We start from the raw sequence: 18,095 nt of genomic DNA on the forward strand, positions 1-18,095 counted from the left end.
TTCTCTATCTGTTCATCTTCAGCTTGCGACGTCGGCATGTATACCCGAACTATCGTTGTCGGTGTTGGTCTGCTGTCGATTCTGATTAGAACAACCCGGTCACTGAACTGTTCACAGTAACACTCCCTCTGCCCTACCTTCCTATTCATAACGAATCCTACACCTGTTATACCATTTTCTGCTGCTGTTCATATTACCCGATACTCATCTGACCAGAAATCCTTGTCTTCCTTCCACTTCACTTCACTGACCCCTACTATATCTAGATTGAGCCTTTGCGTTTCCCTTTTCAGATTTTCTAGTTTCCCTACCACTTTCAAGCTTCTGACATTCCACGCTCCGACTCGTAGAACGTTATCCTTTCGTAGATTATTCAATCTTTTTCTTCCCCTTGGCAGTCCCCTCCCGGAGATCCGAATGGGGGACTATTCCGGAATCTTTTGCCAATGGAGAGATCATCATGACACTTCTTCAATTACAGACCACATGTCCTGTGGATACACGTTACGTGTCTTTAATGCAGTGGTTTCCATTGCCTTCTGCATCCTCATGTCGTTGATCATTGCTGATTCTTCCGCCTTTAGGGGCAATTTCCCACCCCTAGGACAAGAGAGTGCCCTGAACCTCTATCCGCTCCTCCGCCCTCTTTGACAAGGCCGTTGGCAGAATGAGGCTGGCTTCTTATGCCGGAAGTCTTCGGCCGCCAATGCTGATTATTTATCAAAATTTAGGCAGTGGCGGGTATCGAACCCGGGACCGAAGACGTTTTGATTATGAATCAATCACACTAAATATCGCGCTAAAATTACCATTTTTCTTCGAACGGAAGCAGAAAATCGGACTAAAGTTACACCTTTTCTCTTCAAATGCATGCTGGTGCGGAAATAAAATGGATGAAAATATGTTTTGCATTGCTTTGTAGGAGATAACTAGAAACCAGTGTGCTGAAATGACGATCAGCTGGGCTTCGATCAACTGAGAGAAGGCACACGGCTGTCTGTTTACGACTGCGCGTGCTCTTACGTGTCGTCATCCTTCCCGGCACTACGACTGGTAAATTTCTCGTAGCACAAGGTCAGTATGTTACTTTGAAATTTCGGGTAACATTCTGTGCAGGCGTATACTGTAGGTGGTTCTTGACGAGCTACTACAGGAACGAATCCACTGGCGAGTGGTTATCGGCACTGATTGTTAATTCGTACACACGAGTTCGATTGCGGCTGCTGTCAGCATTTTTTTTTCATTTTTTTTAATTCTTTAAAATGACACCTTCTTTTAGTATGGAAGTGTTTTCTGTAGATAATCTACGAAAGAGGCTATTTTCCTGTAGATGATTGGAGGAGAAAATGAGATTTAAATAAGCAGATTGTCTCCAAATGAAAATCTGACCACAGAAAGGCGTGGCGGCTCAATCTAAATGAGTAGAAGGAGGTATATGCCTCCTTCTAATTTCTATAATACTTCGCCTGAGCCGACCGTTGTGGCCGAGCGGTTCTAGGCGCTTCAGTCTGCAACCGCGCGATCGCTACGGTCGCAGGTTCGGATCCTGCCTCGGGCGTGGATGTATGTGATGTCCTTAGGTTATTTAGGTTTAAGTAGTTCTAAGTTCTAGAGGACTTATGACCTCAGAAGTTAAGTCCCATAGTGCTTAGAGCCACTTCGCCTGAGTAGGCCACAGGAAGGCGGCAGCCAAGTGGTCAAACCTATTAGCTCGCAATTTGGTGGCTCGTATTCCATTCCTGCTGGTTCCATTTTCTTTTTTTATTTTGTTCCTCGCGGTGGTAAACGATTAGTTAAAAAATTTAAATATATTTAAACACTTCAGTTTATATATGTAAAATTAATATATTCAATTTAGTTATGATTAGTATCATTACCTGAAAGCTATAGGCCAGTACATTGTAGCACATTGGTAAAATTTTGCATAAGGCACCGAGGCTCGGTTCGAGAACATTTTTCCACACCAGCAAGTTAACATTTGGCGCCCGCCCTTTCCTTTTCCCTTTCACACTTTTATCAACTGTGATTGCACTGTGTATAAATCTTGAGCTTTGGCGCTCCTCTCAGCTTGGTGCCCCAAACGGGCGCTACTTACTATCATACGTCCAGCATAGAAATTTTGCAAGTGTGGCACCCCTGGCGCCCCACTCAGCTTGACGGCCCAAGTGGCGGTGTGTGTCGCTTGGGCTTTGAACCGGCCCCGAAACCGCCACTGCTTGCAAATCAAACAGTAACAGTCGAGGTGGAGCCATGTCTCCAAACTTCTAATGTAAATGTTATTCAGGCGCTACTGAGTGCTATCTGTTCTCGTTTAGGAGCAGTGGTCACAAAATGGCTGGGTAGCACAGTGCTACACATGAATCAGCCGAGTTCGCGTGAGCGTTGGAACGTGGTGGGTGGCGCCAGGCTGCCGATCCAGACCGCGTGTGCGCAGCTGGCCCTAGATCTCAGTTTCTGCCTCTTCCCGAGTGGCCGCGGGCAGGCAGAAGACGCAGCGGCGGGCCTACGCTAGACAAGGCGGCGGCCCCGAAAATAGCCCCAAGTCGCGGCAGCGACGCCGTCGGCCGTGGCTGCGGAGGTTCGGCCGCCAGGCTAGGCGGCGAGCGAGCGAGAGCTAGCAGTCGGCCAGGCGAGGCTCAGTCGGGCGGCGACCACGCGCGCGTCCGGTCGGCTGCCGCCCACCGCCACCGCCACCTGCCGCGTCGCGAGTGCCGTGCGAGTGCGTCGTCTTAGCGTCGCGTTGCGTTGCGTGTGCGCGTCTCAGTGTGCGTGTCGCAGCCCCGCCGGCCCCTGGCCATGCTCTACCCGTTGCCGTCGCCGCTGCTGCCACCGCCGCCCCTACCGACGCCCTCCGATTACGTGCCGCCTCGCCCGAGCCGCGCTCCGCACGTGCACATGTGAGTAGCGGTTGTGCCGCGCGGTTGGCAGCCCTGCCGACCACTCGGGCTTGGCGCCCACTCAAAAATCCCGGAGAGCGGATCGGGCACGCGCAGTTCAGCTGCTGCCTTCTGCTCTGTCCCGTTTTGTTTTGTTTTTCTTTGCTTCGGTGACGCACGCTTATGGACGGAGTCAAACGGCTTTCGGAGAATTCTGGACGATATCAGATTTCGTGCAGTAGACCTCTACATTTGATAAATGAAGAGGCTACTTCCGAAGTGATCTTCCTTCAATAAATAAATAAATGAAATAAAATAAAAAAAATAAAATAAAAAAATAAAATAAAAATTTTCAGAAAATCCAACTTTTAAGCAATCTAGTTAAGTTTCTTTCTTGAAGCCTGATAATATTCTAACTAGTTTTGGTTCTTAGGAAGACAGTTTTTTAGGTTTGGCGTTAAGACACTTTGCAACAAAATCACTGATTATTTCTGTATGTTGCATTAACAACAAGTGTAACTTATATCTGTTTAGCATAAAAAAATCAATTACTATTTATATCATATCGAATTACAGGAATTAGAGAAAAAGTATCATCCGCAATATGTTCAAGAGAAGTGGTAAACTTCGTACAAAAGGTTAATGAATCATTATTTCTTTGAAACAGGATTTGCTTGCAATAAAAAGTAAACACTTTTAGCATAATGTTCGCCAGTTGTCCCTAGTTTACTTACAAGGTGACTGACATCAACAAACTTTTCCTGTTGAACGCTACTGCCGAGTTGTTCAACATTATCTGCAAGACATGACCGTCTTTTGCCTCAACATTGTGAGCTTACGTATTGCAAGTAAATCTGAAAAACATTTCTAAGAAGCCGACTGTGATCTCACACGTATAATTCTCAAGTGTTTCTTCTTGGTGCACAAAAATGCGACAGTTTCGAAGTAAACACAGGAAGCAAATACGTCGCTTCGGGGACAACAATGATTTTCCGATACCGTTTTCAAAATGAAAAGCGGTTTACCGAAAAAGAATAAAAGCGAGCAGCTTGAACGAATAACATATAGACCATGTAATCGAACTACAAAATAAATATTCGTCTCATAAGGAGATACTCCAGTTTGGAAACAAGTTCTCAAAGTGCTGGTTGGAGAAACATATCGCAACTAATACATTAACACTTTAGGTTGTCACTTGTCGATGCATACCCAATCGCATTTTGCAAATCAGTACAAACAAACGGTTTTCTAAAGGTAAAGTAGAATTCAACGGAGGATGAATATACGAATTATTGAAAGTGCAGACGTTGAGAATAATGTTCTAACATTTAGGCAGCCATTCAATCGAAAGACACTCTTGATAAGGCATTTTTTGGTGGAGGCCGCTTACTTGTACTTTTTGTTTCGTGTCCAGGGCTCTGTTTCTCTTAGTGAGAGATGTTATTTAATTAGCTGCTTTTTTCTCTTTGAGAAGTGTTTGAATTATACAACAAATTTACTATTACATAAGAATAAAATTCGCCACATTTCATTCGCACATACAATTTTTTATGATACATTGTGAAGTGATTTTCTACAGCATCTGCAACTGAGAAGATTGTTCACATTTATGTTTTCTTCGTTTCATTATCTGATTGTTTTCTAAAGAGGTTTTATAACATACAAATATGTTATTACTAAAGACCAAATATTATATTACTTGAATTCTTCCCGTCTTTGAACAAGTACCGACATATCCTGTAAAATTTCTGTGTTGTTCGATGAAGTATGTTCAATTCTAATTTTACTTATGTTTGGTCTTTATCAAGTCTGTATTTTCGTTCCTTACTGGAAAGTGTTGCAACGGCAAAACTGCTAACGTATGATCTCTGTCATTTCTGCTATTGTATCAAAGTTTTCTGTTGCGGAATCGTTTTTTACTTCTTTATGACGACACTGAAAATGAAATGAAAAAATGGAAATGAGCGTTTGGCGTCATTGGCCGGGAAGCCCCTTACGGGGCAGATCCGGCCGCCTTGGTGCAGGTCTTATCACATTAGACGCCACATTGGGCGACCTGCGCGCCGGATTGGGATGAAATGATGATGAAGACAACACAACACCCAGTCCCTGAGCGGAGAAAATCCCCGACTCAGCCGGGAAACGAACCCGGGCCCGTAGGACGGCAATCCGTCACGCTGACCACTTTTTTTTCCATCGTTCGTTGCATTTGGTCTGGGCGGACGTCACAGGACATCCGTTCAAGTTGATCATTGTTTCCTTTACTCAGTTTTTTTTATTACAGAGGGCTTGCGCCTCTCTGACCGAACACACTGAGCTACCGTGCCGGCTATGTTTCGATCACTCTGAAATTTAATAATCTTATGACTGATGTACATTTTATTCAGTGTCGTCTCTGTGGATAGGCAGAGTAAACTTCTACAATGGTTGAAGATCGTTTGGGGTTAGGAATGTCTTCACATTAAATGGCATTTGTCTGCTACATACTACACATAAAAAATCTGGTGAAAAGGGGATATAAGAGCAGGGTGTATACGACCCGGGACAACCGGGAGATCCGGGAAAAACCCGGGAATTTTTTCATCCGGGAGAAAACCGGGAAAAACCCGGGAATTGTTTAGAATTCCTGGAATTTTTCATTGTTTTAGTTTTCAGTTAAATTTTTGTGATTTTGACTGGTAAGAACCAATACTGTAACAAAGGATATTATTGTATCTCGCTATTGCAGAATACTACTGCAGCAACAAGACATGAACGAGAGAAAAAAACAGCGAAAATAAAACTTAAGTTGCAAAGGAAATGCGCCGTATACAACAACAAAACACAGTGCTCATACAAGCTTCTGCCAACATCAAAGTGTGTCAAAGGCTTTAGGAAGATTATGCAATGCTTCATAACAACAAATTGCTTCCGATGAGCGTGACGAGACAACTGTTTAAATTAGATTCGTTTGAGCAGTTGCGGGCGGGCTCTTGCGCATGCGCAGTTGAGTCGCGTAGGAGTAGTACCTTCTTTCGCTTCTGGTTACAGGAAGTATGGCTGGGCGCCACTACTTAATATTGGCCCGGTTCGGAAATATAGTAAATCTGGGGCTGATGCCCAGAGCAGTCTGAGTTGTGGTGGGGAGATGGGTCATCACCACGTGACCTGTGTTTGCGTTCAGTGATTTTGTTGCTTCCTCTTCGTTTATTGCTCTCACATTAAATGATAACAAACGGATTTTTGCGTCCGGGAGTTATCGGATGAATTACGGAAGGCTAAAATATGTTATTAGTTTAGTTTTTCCACCTTCTTGACAGTCAAGCATTAATCGCCTTGCAGAACAATGAAGTTGTTTTTGTCGGTTTTCTAAAGAGATTTGGCTTTCATTAATCTTTTCTGCTGAGACAGTCAACTTGTTTGAAACGAAGTGTTTAATTTCACACTATTGGCTAGTTTCAACTGTTAGCTGCATTTCAAGTGCACGTATGGCATTATGCCATAATAAAGAACCAAACATGAGATAATACAGTACTGGTACTCCAAGAAAATTTACCTACGAATCTGGACATACGAATGTGCATTTTAAGCCGAATTACGCATTTTAGTATGGTTCACGAAATGGTTGGTTCAAATGGCTCTGAGCACTATGGGACTTAACATCTATGGTCATCAGTCCCCTAGAACTTAGAACTACTTAAACCTAACTAACCTAAGGACAGCACACAACACCCAGCCATCACGAGGCAGAGAAAATCCCTGACCCCGCCGGGAATCGAACCCGGGAACCCGGGCGTGGGAAGCGAGAACGCTACCGCACGACCACGAGATGCGGGCGGTTCACGAAATTCCGATGCCCTTGAAGTATCCTCTGATGTCTTGTTTCTTTTATGACATAATGTAAGATCTTTTAATGTTTTACACGTACGAACATATGGGCTTCCTACGTCATCGTAGCTCCGTAAACGCGGTGACGCCTGTTATCTGGCGCTATCTTCCAACTGCTGAAACGAAACTATTTCTAACAGGTCGGAGGAAACTATTGCGAATGGTGGTTTGAAAAGCTTTACATTCAAACCAAATTTCCTTTTACGCAAGATGTACTGTGTGCGAGAATGTACGATGAATTTCTTAAATCACAAAGCGTTTGACTCTCATTTAAAAATCAACTCTTCGAGGACGACCATTTAGAAGAATTTCGAGCCCAGAAGATCAGACATTTACGTCATTATTAAAAATTTTACTGGCACATGTGTGTGATGTATCTTAAAGTGTACACGCGCTAAAAAGATCAACATTATATGTGGAAGCTTAGATTCTCTTCCAGCTTTAATTTAAACCATTAATTTTTCTTATTTGTGTGTTCGCGCTGCTATTGGCTGACTACATCACGTGTCCTATGCTGCCATCAGCTGGCGAGATCACGTGACATGAGCTATGACTGGTTCACAAAAGCGCATCACAATCTCGATTTCAATGTTTTCGGAAAGTGACATGCGGTGTTTGGTGGAATCAAAATTTATACCTTCATGATACGGAAATAAGCAGCGTACATGTTGCTGCACATCGAGGGTCTTTCAAAACGTGTTTTTCCCTCCTGAGTTTCATTTTTCAGGAAATTCTACGTCCGTATATAAAAGCGTAAACATTCAAAGGATTGATGAGTTTTACAGTGCCGAGGAAGAGTATACTATCACTTAGCACGGAAAAAGAGTATTTTCACCCGGGAGAAAGTGTGTTTTTAACCGGGAAATCCGGGAAAAATCCGGGAATTTTTTTTTCCTTGTCCACGTGTACGCCCTGAAGAGTTATGTAAAAATTGGACAAAGTTAGCTGATGGCTTAGCCCAAAACGCACGTCGAGTGCTACTTCCCTGGCTGTAAATTGTTAAAACCTTTCAATATTCTGGGACGTTTATCGCGGTACGAGTCATTCCTATGCATATGTAAGTGTTCACAGTCAGTAGTGAAGCTGAAATGCAGCTCTGAGAGGTACCTATTCGAGCGTTTTCTGATTTTTATTTGTCTTTCCTAAGAGCGCTCAAAGTAGAAGCACTTTGAACGATGAAATGCATCCACAAACACACAGAGTTGAACGGACGTCTGTCGGGACAAAGACTGTAGATTTAAGATAACACAAGGAGGTGGCGTGTGGCGTTTTGTCAATGCCCGTAATTTGCTTCGGCTCTGGTTTATTGAACCATACTGCCAACAGCTCACTACAAATATAAAATCACACAAATATAATACATTATAAATATTCTGAACAGTAGTAATCTTGATGTATCAACTACAGATAAAATAGCACTTGAAAAACAACGCAGTACAAAATGGGAAGGATATACCTAGAAATTGGTGTGTTTTTACAGTCACAGATAGTACACCATAAAATAGCACTTGAAAAACAACGCAGTACAAAATGGGAAGGATATACCTAGAAATTGGTGTGTTTTTACAGTCACAGATAGTACACCAAATTTCATATATAGACGTTACTACCCCGTTACAATATTTGAGGCTTTCATGACACAACAAAACAGGTGCACTTGCTGGCTTCAGTTTCACAAGCTTTCGTAGTAAACGGTTTTGCTGTGCTTCGAAGAAACTGCAGGAAAACAGCAAGTGGCTTACGTCACCTTCTTCGTTCTTCTGACAGTCGCAGTAAGTGGCGTCCTGGATGCTTATTCGATGTAAGTAATAAAAAGTTGAACCATGGTTGGTACGCATTTGCATCAATGTGGTTATCAGTTTCCTGCTCGGAGTTTTTACCTTTATGACAAACCAAATGGTGCCAGTTCTCTGCCCGTTCTTTCTCCGGCAATTTCTGTATGCATAACTTGGAAACGGAGGATGGTAGACTGGCTTATATTACAGAGCCATAAACATCGGCCCCCTTCCCCAACTGTTTCATCTGTTAATTTTAACCATTCGTTTAATAGCTGGGGCTCGTAGAAAGGAGATTGTCATACCACTCAGTTTATTTTACAATGATTCTCGTATAGTTTTCTGTATTTGAATATTCATTTTACTGTTCCACTTTGGGTTTCGATATATTAGAGTTTGCGTTTTGAGACAGGTGCTCTCAACAGGCGTGACGGACAAAAAAAAATTGAAGAATGTGAAGGCACACGAAATTATTTGGAATATTTCTGCTTGGGGACAAGAAATGCACATCCTGCAGCTGAAGTCTTTTGATATCGAAGACCACCAGTATACACAAGAACGAAGAGCGGGCAATAAAGATTAATGCAAACACTGAAACTCAAGTTGATTGTGCCAAAGCAAGTTTTCTTAAAAATGTAATAGTGACTGCTAAAGTTTTCCAACTGACACCTGAATGGAATTCCAAACAAGAATATGTAGCTCTCTGAATCCAGCGGTCCATGGTATGCACTAAATCTTATGCTGCCACTAGTGGAGAGTGAAAGCTCTGCATTTCCAACGTGGGCGTTACAAACGGAAGAATGTCCCTCATTTCTTGTACGAGGGTGATTACTCTGCTATTTGTCTGCTGTTTCTTGTGGCATATAAATTTTCTCGCAAAGTATTACTGTCGAAATTTGGCTGCTGTTTCTTGTGGCATATAAATTTTCTCGCAAAGTATTGGTGTCGAATGCGCAGAATTTTAGGTCAAAATTAACGCCACACAATATGAAGAACGTGGTTGGTATGTATAAAACAAAACAGAGCTCAGGCCCTCCGATGATGTCAGAGTTTAAAACGGCGAGGGCAGATTCGCGCAACGGACATCCTGCTTGCTGTTTAGGCGGAATAATGCCGCCGTAGTTCCGCGAGAATTGCTGTCGGCATTGCCTCTCACGCCAGTCGTCTGCGTTCTGCACTCTGCATTGCTGCGTGTTTATCGTGTTTCTTGCTTTCAGTATTTTAGCGTGTGGTTATAATTAAAGTGCAGCTACTCTCAGAGGTCCAGTTTGGATTTGTGAGTTTCGAATGAGAGTGAAACTAATGCAGAGCCGATTTACGCAGGAAAAAAATAGTTCAGTTTTGGACACCAGGTGCAGATCTGACGGTGTCAGTACAAAAAAAAAAAACAACTTGCAGTAATATTTCCATATGTAATGGATTAGGAACGGGACGTGGACAAACAAGTGAAAAAGGCATAATGTTGGTTTTATTATCAACGGCCGCAAGTTGGCAGCCCTGCAGCCAAGCGACTAGCGCGAGGTTTGGTGTTCTCGTAAAGATAAGTTATTTTAGATTATAAAACACATAGATTAGTACTGATTACGTGGTAAATAAGTGTATTAGTGTGCCGTTTAAGTGTACCATTAAAGGTTTCATTTCTCATTACGTAATATAGCAGAAAACGCGAAAAGACCGTACAGTCGTATTTTCTGTTTACGTTCTGCTGCAGCAAATCTATAGAATTTCGTTTAGTTGTTCCTTGCTCTCTCCAGCAATTTAACTTAGCGTACCTCTTCATTATTTAACTAGCATTTCCGGAAAGTAGCGTAAAGTTTAACTTGTTGTTTCAGAAACTTTGCACTTTTGTTTTTGTTTACACACAGTTGCGTATAGGCCAAATTTGTGTAACCATATTTTCGTGTTTATCTGTAATTTAACTGACTTATTCTTAATAAATTATTACGTTTATCATGAGTGAAAAGTGCTTGACTTGCCGTAGAATTGTTAGGTCGGGGCTTTGGTGTGATGGGTGCTGTAGTTTTTTCCATGTGGGTGACTGTAGTGGCGTGGGAATAGGGGAAGTAAATGAGACTCATCAGTGGTTTTGTAGGATTTGTAGTAGAGATAGGAAGATACTGGAACAGGAGGGGAAAATTGCTGCCCTTCAGGCTGAGTTAGACAAGGCCAGGGGAGATCTTGACAGGTTAAGGAGGGAGAAGGGTAAAGAGAGGTGGGAAGTGGCAACAGGCAACAGGAGGAACAGGCCTAGAACTTTGTCTGACAGCTTTATGGTGAATGTGGAAAATAGATTTGACCTGTTGCTTCAGTTAGAAGCTGGTGAGCCTCAAGCAGTTACAGGTGTAGACAGGGCACAACAAACTTTCAGCAGCAAATTGAAAAGTAAGAATGTAGGGAAATCAGTAAAGAGAAAGAAAGTGTTGTTGTTAGGTAGTTCCCATGGAAGAGGTGTTGGCCAACTCTTGCAGGATGAACTAGGATCAGAATACCAGGTCACCAATTTTTTTAAACCTAGTGCTGGTCTGGAGCAGGTGACAGAGGATTTAGGATCACTTTGCAAAGATTTCACTAAGGAAGACACCGTGGTTATAGTGGGTGGGGCAGGTAACAGTATTGACAGAGATCCTGGGTACAGCATAGAGTGTGACCTGGTGAAGATTGCATCAGCATCGAGGCATACCAGTGTTGAGTTTGTATCTGTTCTTGGGCGCCATGACCGACCTCATTTGAACTCTTCTGTCAAGAGAGTTAATTTGGAGCTGGAACGGCTGCTCATGTCGGGTGCGGGGTCACACATTGGTGTGGTTCATGTTGATTCTGTCAGTAGGTGGGATTATACTAGGCATGGCCTTCACCTCAACAGGAAGGGGAAGGGTAAATTGGCTGGGGAAATAGCAGGAAAGTTAAAGGGGGGAGGCACTGTCATGAGTGGTAAAATACCAGTGGTTATAGGATTCAGAAAAGACCCTTTTTTAGGGTAGGGAGGACAGAAAGAAAACAAATTTTAAGAGAGGTTAGAACTGAGACAAACCTTCAGTTTGAGAAAGAAATCAAAAAACATAATTCCAGCTTATTACATCAACATAAACAGCCATTGGTTAAGAATTTTCAACTGTCAGCAGATATTTTAACTCCATCCAATTTTAAGTCAGTCAATGTGAAATGTCAGCTATCTTTATTGCATCAAAATATTCGAGGACTGAGAAATAAAATTAATGAATTAACTATCTGCATAGATGAATTAGAGTCTTCAAACCCAGCTGACATAATCTGCCTCTCTGAACATCATGTGACCACTGGTATAGAACTTTTAAGTGTTACAGGGTTTAGGTTAGCATCTCACTATTGTAGATCAGAAATGGAGAAAGGAGGAGTTGCCACATTCATCAGGAACTGTCATAAATTTAAGAACATAGACATTCATAAATTTTGCCTCGAACAGCATATGGAAGCATGTGCAACAGAATTAGAATTTCACAAAAAATCTTTCATAATATTAAGTATATATCGAGCACCTGCAGGTAACTTTAATCTGTTTGTAAACCACCTTGAAGCTGTACTGGCCCATTTAACAACCAAAAACAAAGAAATAGTGGTTGCTGGTGATTTCAATGTAGATTTCCTTAAAGACTCTCCCAATAAGAACCTATTTGAGTTAGTAACACTATCATTCAACTTAATTCCCACAGTAAAGTTCCCCACTAGGATAACCACTTGCTCACAAACAGCCATTGATAATATCTTTATAGAAAAGTCAAATGAACAAAATTATATTACAAAACCAATAGTCAATGGCCTCTCAGACCATGACATGCAGTTCCTTCTGTTAAATGTTAATACTGAACAAGATATAAAATCTGTTAAATCTGAGCTCAAGAGGGTAATCAGTAAGCCAAAAATTGATTATTTTAGGACACTCCTCAGAGACATTCACTGGACTGATGTTTACAGTGCTCATGGCATGAATGAAAAATATAACATTTTTGCTAATAAAGTGCTTACCTTATTTGAACACTGCTTTCCCCCAAAACTTACCAAGGTTAGAGCAAAGTCTACAAAGAAGCCATGGATTACTCGAGGAATAGGGGTATCTTGTAAAACAAAAAGAAAACTGTATCTGTCAATCCGAAACATTTCCAATGTTGATGCTATAGCACATTATAAGAAATACTGCAAAATATTAAAGACTGTAATATGGATGTCAAAGCAAATATATTACAAGGAAAAGATAGTCATATCAGATAACAAAATAAAGACAATATGGGATATAGTGAAGGAGGAGACCGGTAGAACCAGACATGAAGAGGAACAAATAGCATTAAGAGTAAATGATGCGTTGGTGACAGATGTGTATAGTGTTGCAGAACTTTTTAACAAACATTTTATAACTGTTACTGAAAAGATGGGGTTGTCAGGTTCGGTAGATGCTGCTATGGATTACCTTAGACCAGACATTTCAAGTAACTTCCATAATATGAATTTGACCCTCACTACCCCAACAGAAATAATGTCCATCATAAAATCTTTAAAATCAAAAACATCTAGTGGGTATGATGAAATATCAACAAAGTTAATTAAAGAATGTGATTCTGAGCTAAGTAACATATTAAGCTATCTGTGTAACCAGTCGTTTATCAGTGGAATATTTCCCGAATGGCTGAAATATGCTGAAGTTAAGCCACTGTTTAAGAAGGGAGATAAAGAAATAGCATCAAATTTCCGTCCAATTTCACTGTTGCCAGCATTCTCAAAAATTTTCGAAAAAGTAATGTACAGTCGTCTTTATAACCATCTTATCTCAAATAACATACTGTCAAAGTCACAGTTTGGATTTCTAAAAGGTTCTGATATTGAGAAGGCTATCTACACTTACAGTGAAAATGTACTTAATTCATTAGACAAAAAATTGCAGGCAACTGGTATATTTTGTGATCTGTCAAAGGCATTTGACTGTGTAAATCACAATATCCTTTTAAGTAAACTAGAATATTATAGTGTAACAGGAAATGCTGCAAAATGGTTCAAATCTTATATCTCTGGCAGGAAACAAAGGGTGTTATTAGGAAAGAGACATGTATCAAGCTATCAGGCATCATCCAACTGGGAACTAATTACATGTGGGGTCCCACAAGGTTCCATTTTGGGGCCCTTACTTTTTCTTGTGTATATCAATGACCTTTCATCAGTAACATTACCAGATGCCAAGTTTGTTTTGTTTGCTGATGATACAAACATTGCAATAAATAGCAAATCAAGTGTAGTCTTAGAAAGATCAGCCAATAAAATATTTGTAGACATTAATCACTGGTTCCTAGCCAATTCTTTGTCACTAAACTTTGAAAAAACACACTACATGCAGTTCAGAACTTGTAAGGGGTGTCCCAAGAGTATATGTCTAACATATGATGACAAGAAGATAGAAGAAGTGGACGGTGTTAAATTCTTGGGATTACAGCTTGATAATAAATTCAACTGGGAGGAGCACACCACAGAACTGCTGAAGCGTCTTAACAAATCTCTGTTTGCAATGCGAATTTTGTCAGACATAGGGGATATAAAAATGAAAAAGCTGGCATACTATGCTTACTTTCATTCCATAATGTCATATGGGATTATTTTCTGGGGTAATTCATCAAGCCAAGCTAAGGTTTTCCGGGCACAAAAACGTGCAGTAAGAATTATATGTGGTGTGAACTCAAGAACATCCTGCAGAAGCCTGTTTAGGGAACTAGGGATACTAACTACAGCTTCCCAATATATTTATTCCTTAATGAAATTTGTCATTAAAAATATATCACTTTTTCAAACCAATAGCTCAATTCATGGAATCAATACTAGAAATAAGAATAATCTTCACAAGGATTTAAAGTCACTTAGTCTTGTACAAAAAGGTGTGCATTATTCAGGAACACACATTTTCAATAACTTGCCAGCAGCCATAAAAAGCTTAACAACCAATGAAATTCAGTTTAAGAGAAGCCTAAAGGATTTATTGGTGGCCAACTCCTTCTACTCCATTGATGAATTTCTGAGGAAAACCAACTGATTTGTATATAAGTACAACATATCTTCTGCACAATTTCAGTGCAGTAATGTGTTCACTGAAAATTTGTGTGTGTGTGTGTGTGTGTGTGTGTGTGTGTGTGTGTGTGTGTGTGTGTGTGTGTGTGTGTGTAAGTATAATCTAACTTCTGCACCATTTCAGTGCAGTAATGTGTTCATTGTAAATAAGTATTACAGTAGTTGTATTACATGTTTCTTACCTTATAAATAAATAAAAAACTTTTTTATTTTAAATTCAGTGCAATAGTATTTGTAAAATGACTCTTAGTGTTCATTAAAAAATGACGATCATTCCACTTGGGACCTGTGGAATGGTACATTAGCTTATTTGTTTTAGTTTAAATATTTGTCATGTATTGTTGTTTTTCTGACATGTTCCACATCCTGGAGGACCTCCTCATTACGGATCAATTGGAATGAAAGTAAATCTAATCTAATCTTAGACACCATTTTTTCAGGATGAGCGCCGGGGGCGTCGATGAGATGCTGTGAAGCGCCAGATTTGCACCTGGTGACCAAAACTGGAACTAATTTTTTTCCAGCGTAAAGCGGTTCCGCAGTAACGCATTATCGTATCTACCACGTGTTGCTACCATACGATAATTACAGCCCACTGTGAACCTCCGTAAGTAGCTGCACTGTAATTATAACCAGCCAATATTTCATTGAGTTATGGGTCTGTGTGCTCTGCACGAGTTACATGATTGGCATTTTATCAGATGTGCGTCGGTATCTTCCACTTTCTCTTGCAAGATGGTGTGACACTACGTAAACGCTTTGCTCGCTTGCATTGTGAAGAGTGTATACACAATAGCTGAAGTCCGAAATACACTATATCCCACAACCAGAAAGCGTATAAAAGAACCACCACTACTAGGTCACTCGCTCCGCTGTACACTTCATTTGCATCTGCGTCGACAGCCAGTAATTTCACCTTCTTACTCAATCTGTTTGCGCGTTGGCGCTGCGAGCGAGTCGTAGCTCACGCATACACAGAAAGAGGAATTCCATAGAACTTGTTCCTTAAAGGAGGAGGGCGACGAAGAATCCAAAACAAACTCGTACCGGTTCTGCAAATTAGACGAGGCAACGACGCAACCATTAAATTTAGATGCCGTCGCCAATGCGTCATGGCCGTCTCCACAACCAAGGACGCCTGGCTTTCCACGATGCGTGCAGCGTGTTTGGGGTTATGGGAAAAGTGGGGCGTCGTAGAATGCATTGTCTGCGCCTAGGATGCGGAGAAATATTCATCTGCTGACGTAATACTTGTTACGCAAAGTCGTCCTGAGTCACGGCAGTTTAAGTACTGTGGACTCGTCCTGATGGGGAGCAGGTAGGTCGAGCTGTTCCCTAGCCCGCGGCTGTTGCCAACCGGCCGTAGAGTGGAGATAAATTTCTGACCTGGTAGGAATGTTTATGTAACTAATTGAAAGGCCTGTGTTAAGAAATTCAGCAAGTTTGTCAGCTTGTAACACTGGTTATTCGCGAACTGCGAGTGTCGTATAGGAAACTTGCATGCTGTTAAGCTGTGGAAATGTTAGTCCATATTTATCTGGGCTGCCTTTACTGTTAGCAGTCGTGAGAAATAATTGCGCAAATTGCGAAGGCTGTTGTAGGAGATGGTAGGGTGTACAAAGTGTGGCATTGTACACACCCCTCTTGATGTACGACTTACTAAATACTTAAAGAACAGTGTGTAGAGTTGAAGTTGAAATATTATGTGTAATACATTGGTGCTGCGAAGTTTTTCTGCGTAATTTTCATTCTCCACTCATAGCAGTAGAGTCGGTTGTTTCAAATCTCACCCATTGTTGAGTCGCGACTGACAGTGGGCAGAGGGTTTCCAAATACGCGAGCATCTAGGAGAGGATTAGCAGTTCGGTAAGTGCCTTACAATCAAGAGAAACAGCGTCAAAGTTGTCCGTTCTACCAGACAGAAAAATGAAAATGAAAAATGTGTGTGTGTGTGTGTGTGTGTGTGTGTGTGTGTGTGAGTGTGCGTGTGTGTGTGTGTGTGCGTGCTTGAGGCTTACAAGCGTCCCGTCTCTCTACGACCACAAGTTTTTCTGTCAGTAATCACCTGCACAGCCAGTGCTCAGTCCTGTGTCATTGTCAGAAGTGTTGTACTACGCATTCGTCGGTTCAATTCGAGAAAGAGTTGATCTTTAGAGAACGTTACAGCCATTCTAGCGAACACAACAAGCATGTTAGATGTCTCTAGAGAAACAGTGTCGAAAACGAAGCTATTTATGTTTTTTGTAAAAGATCTGGTGTACGTGAAAATGTGAAAATCTTGTCGGTGATCTGACTGTATATTATCATAAATAAACAACACTGATCATTCCGAACGCCGAGAAGCGGTCCTTGGTGTTGTAGCTCTCAGTGGCGCTGTGGGCTGCTGTCTGTGTGAGGCATCCCTATGCATATCTGTGAGTCGCAGCTCGAGTGCGTAGTGACACTTAGAGCTGTGTATCTACCATGGTGTGGGACTCAGCTATTTTTCCTCGTCGGCGACCCATAGAAAAATATAACTTTTTTGTGATTCGTCAGTCTTCTGACTGGTTTGATGCGACCCGCCACGAATTCCTCTCCTGTGCCAACCTCTTCATCTCACAGTATCACTTGCAACCTACGTCCTCAATTATTTGCTGGATGTATTCCAATCTCTGGCTTCCTGTACAGTTTTTGTACTCTACAGCTCCCTCTAGCCCCATGGAAGTTATTCCCTGATGTCTTAACAGATGTACTATGATCCTGTCCTGTTTCCTTGTCAGCGTTTTCCACATATTCCTTTCCTCTCCGATTCTGCGCAATATCTCCTCATTCCTTACCCTATCAGTCCACCTAATTTTCAACATTCATTTGTAGCATCACATCTCCAGTGCTTCGATTCTCTTCTGCTCCGGTTTTCCCACAGTCCATGTTTCACTACCATACAACGCTGTGCTCCAAACATACATTCTCAGAAACTTCGTCTTCAAATTAAGGCCTGTGTTTGATAATAGTAGATTTCTCTTGACCAGGAATGCCCTTTTTGCCATTGCTAGTCTGTTTTTGATGTCCTCCTTGCTCCGTGCGTCATTGGTTATTTTACTGCCTAGGTAGCAGAATTCCTTAACTTCATCTACTTCGTAACCGTCAATCCTGATGGTAAGTCGCTGTTCTCATTTCTACTACTTCTCAATGCTTTCGTCATTCTTCGATTTGCTCTCTATCCATATTCTGTACTCATTATATTGTACATTCCATTCAGCAGAACGTATAATTCTTCAGTTTCACTCAGGATAGCAATGTCATCAGAAAATTGTATCATTGATACCCTTCCACGCTGAATTTTAATTCCAATCCTCAACCTTTCTTTTATTTCCATGATTTCTTCTTCGATGTACAGACTGAATAGAAGGGGCGAAAGATGTACACCCTTTTTAATCCGAGCACTTCGTTCTTGGTCGTTCACTCTTATTATACCCTCTTGGCTCTTCATGTTGTATATTACCCGTCGATCCCTACA

Source organism: Schistocerca americana, chromosome 3 (genome assembly GCF_021461395.2).
Source record: "Schistocerca americana isolate TAMUIC-IGC-003095 chromosome 3, iqSchAmer2.1, whole genome shotgun sequence".
NCBI classification, from domain to species: domain Eukaryota; kingdom Metazoa; phylum Arthropoda; class Insecta; order Orthoptera; family Acrididae; genus Schistocerca; species Schistocerca americana.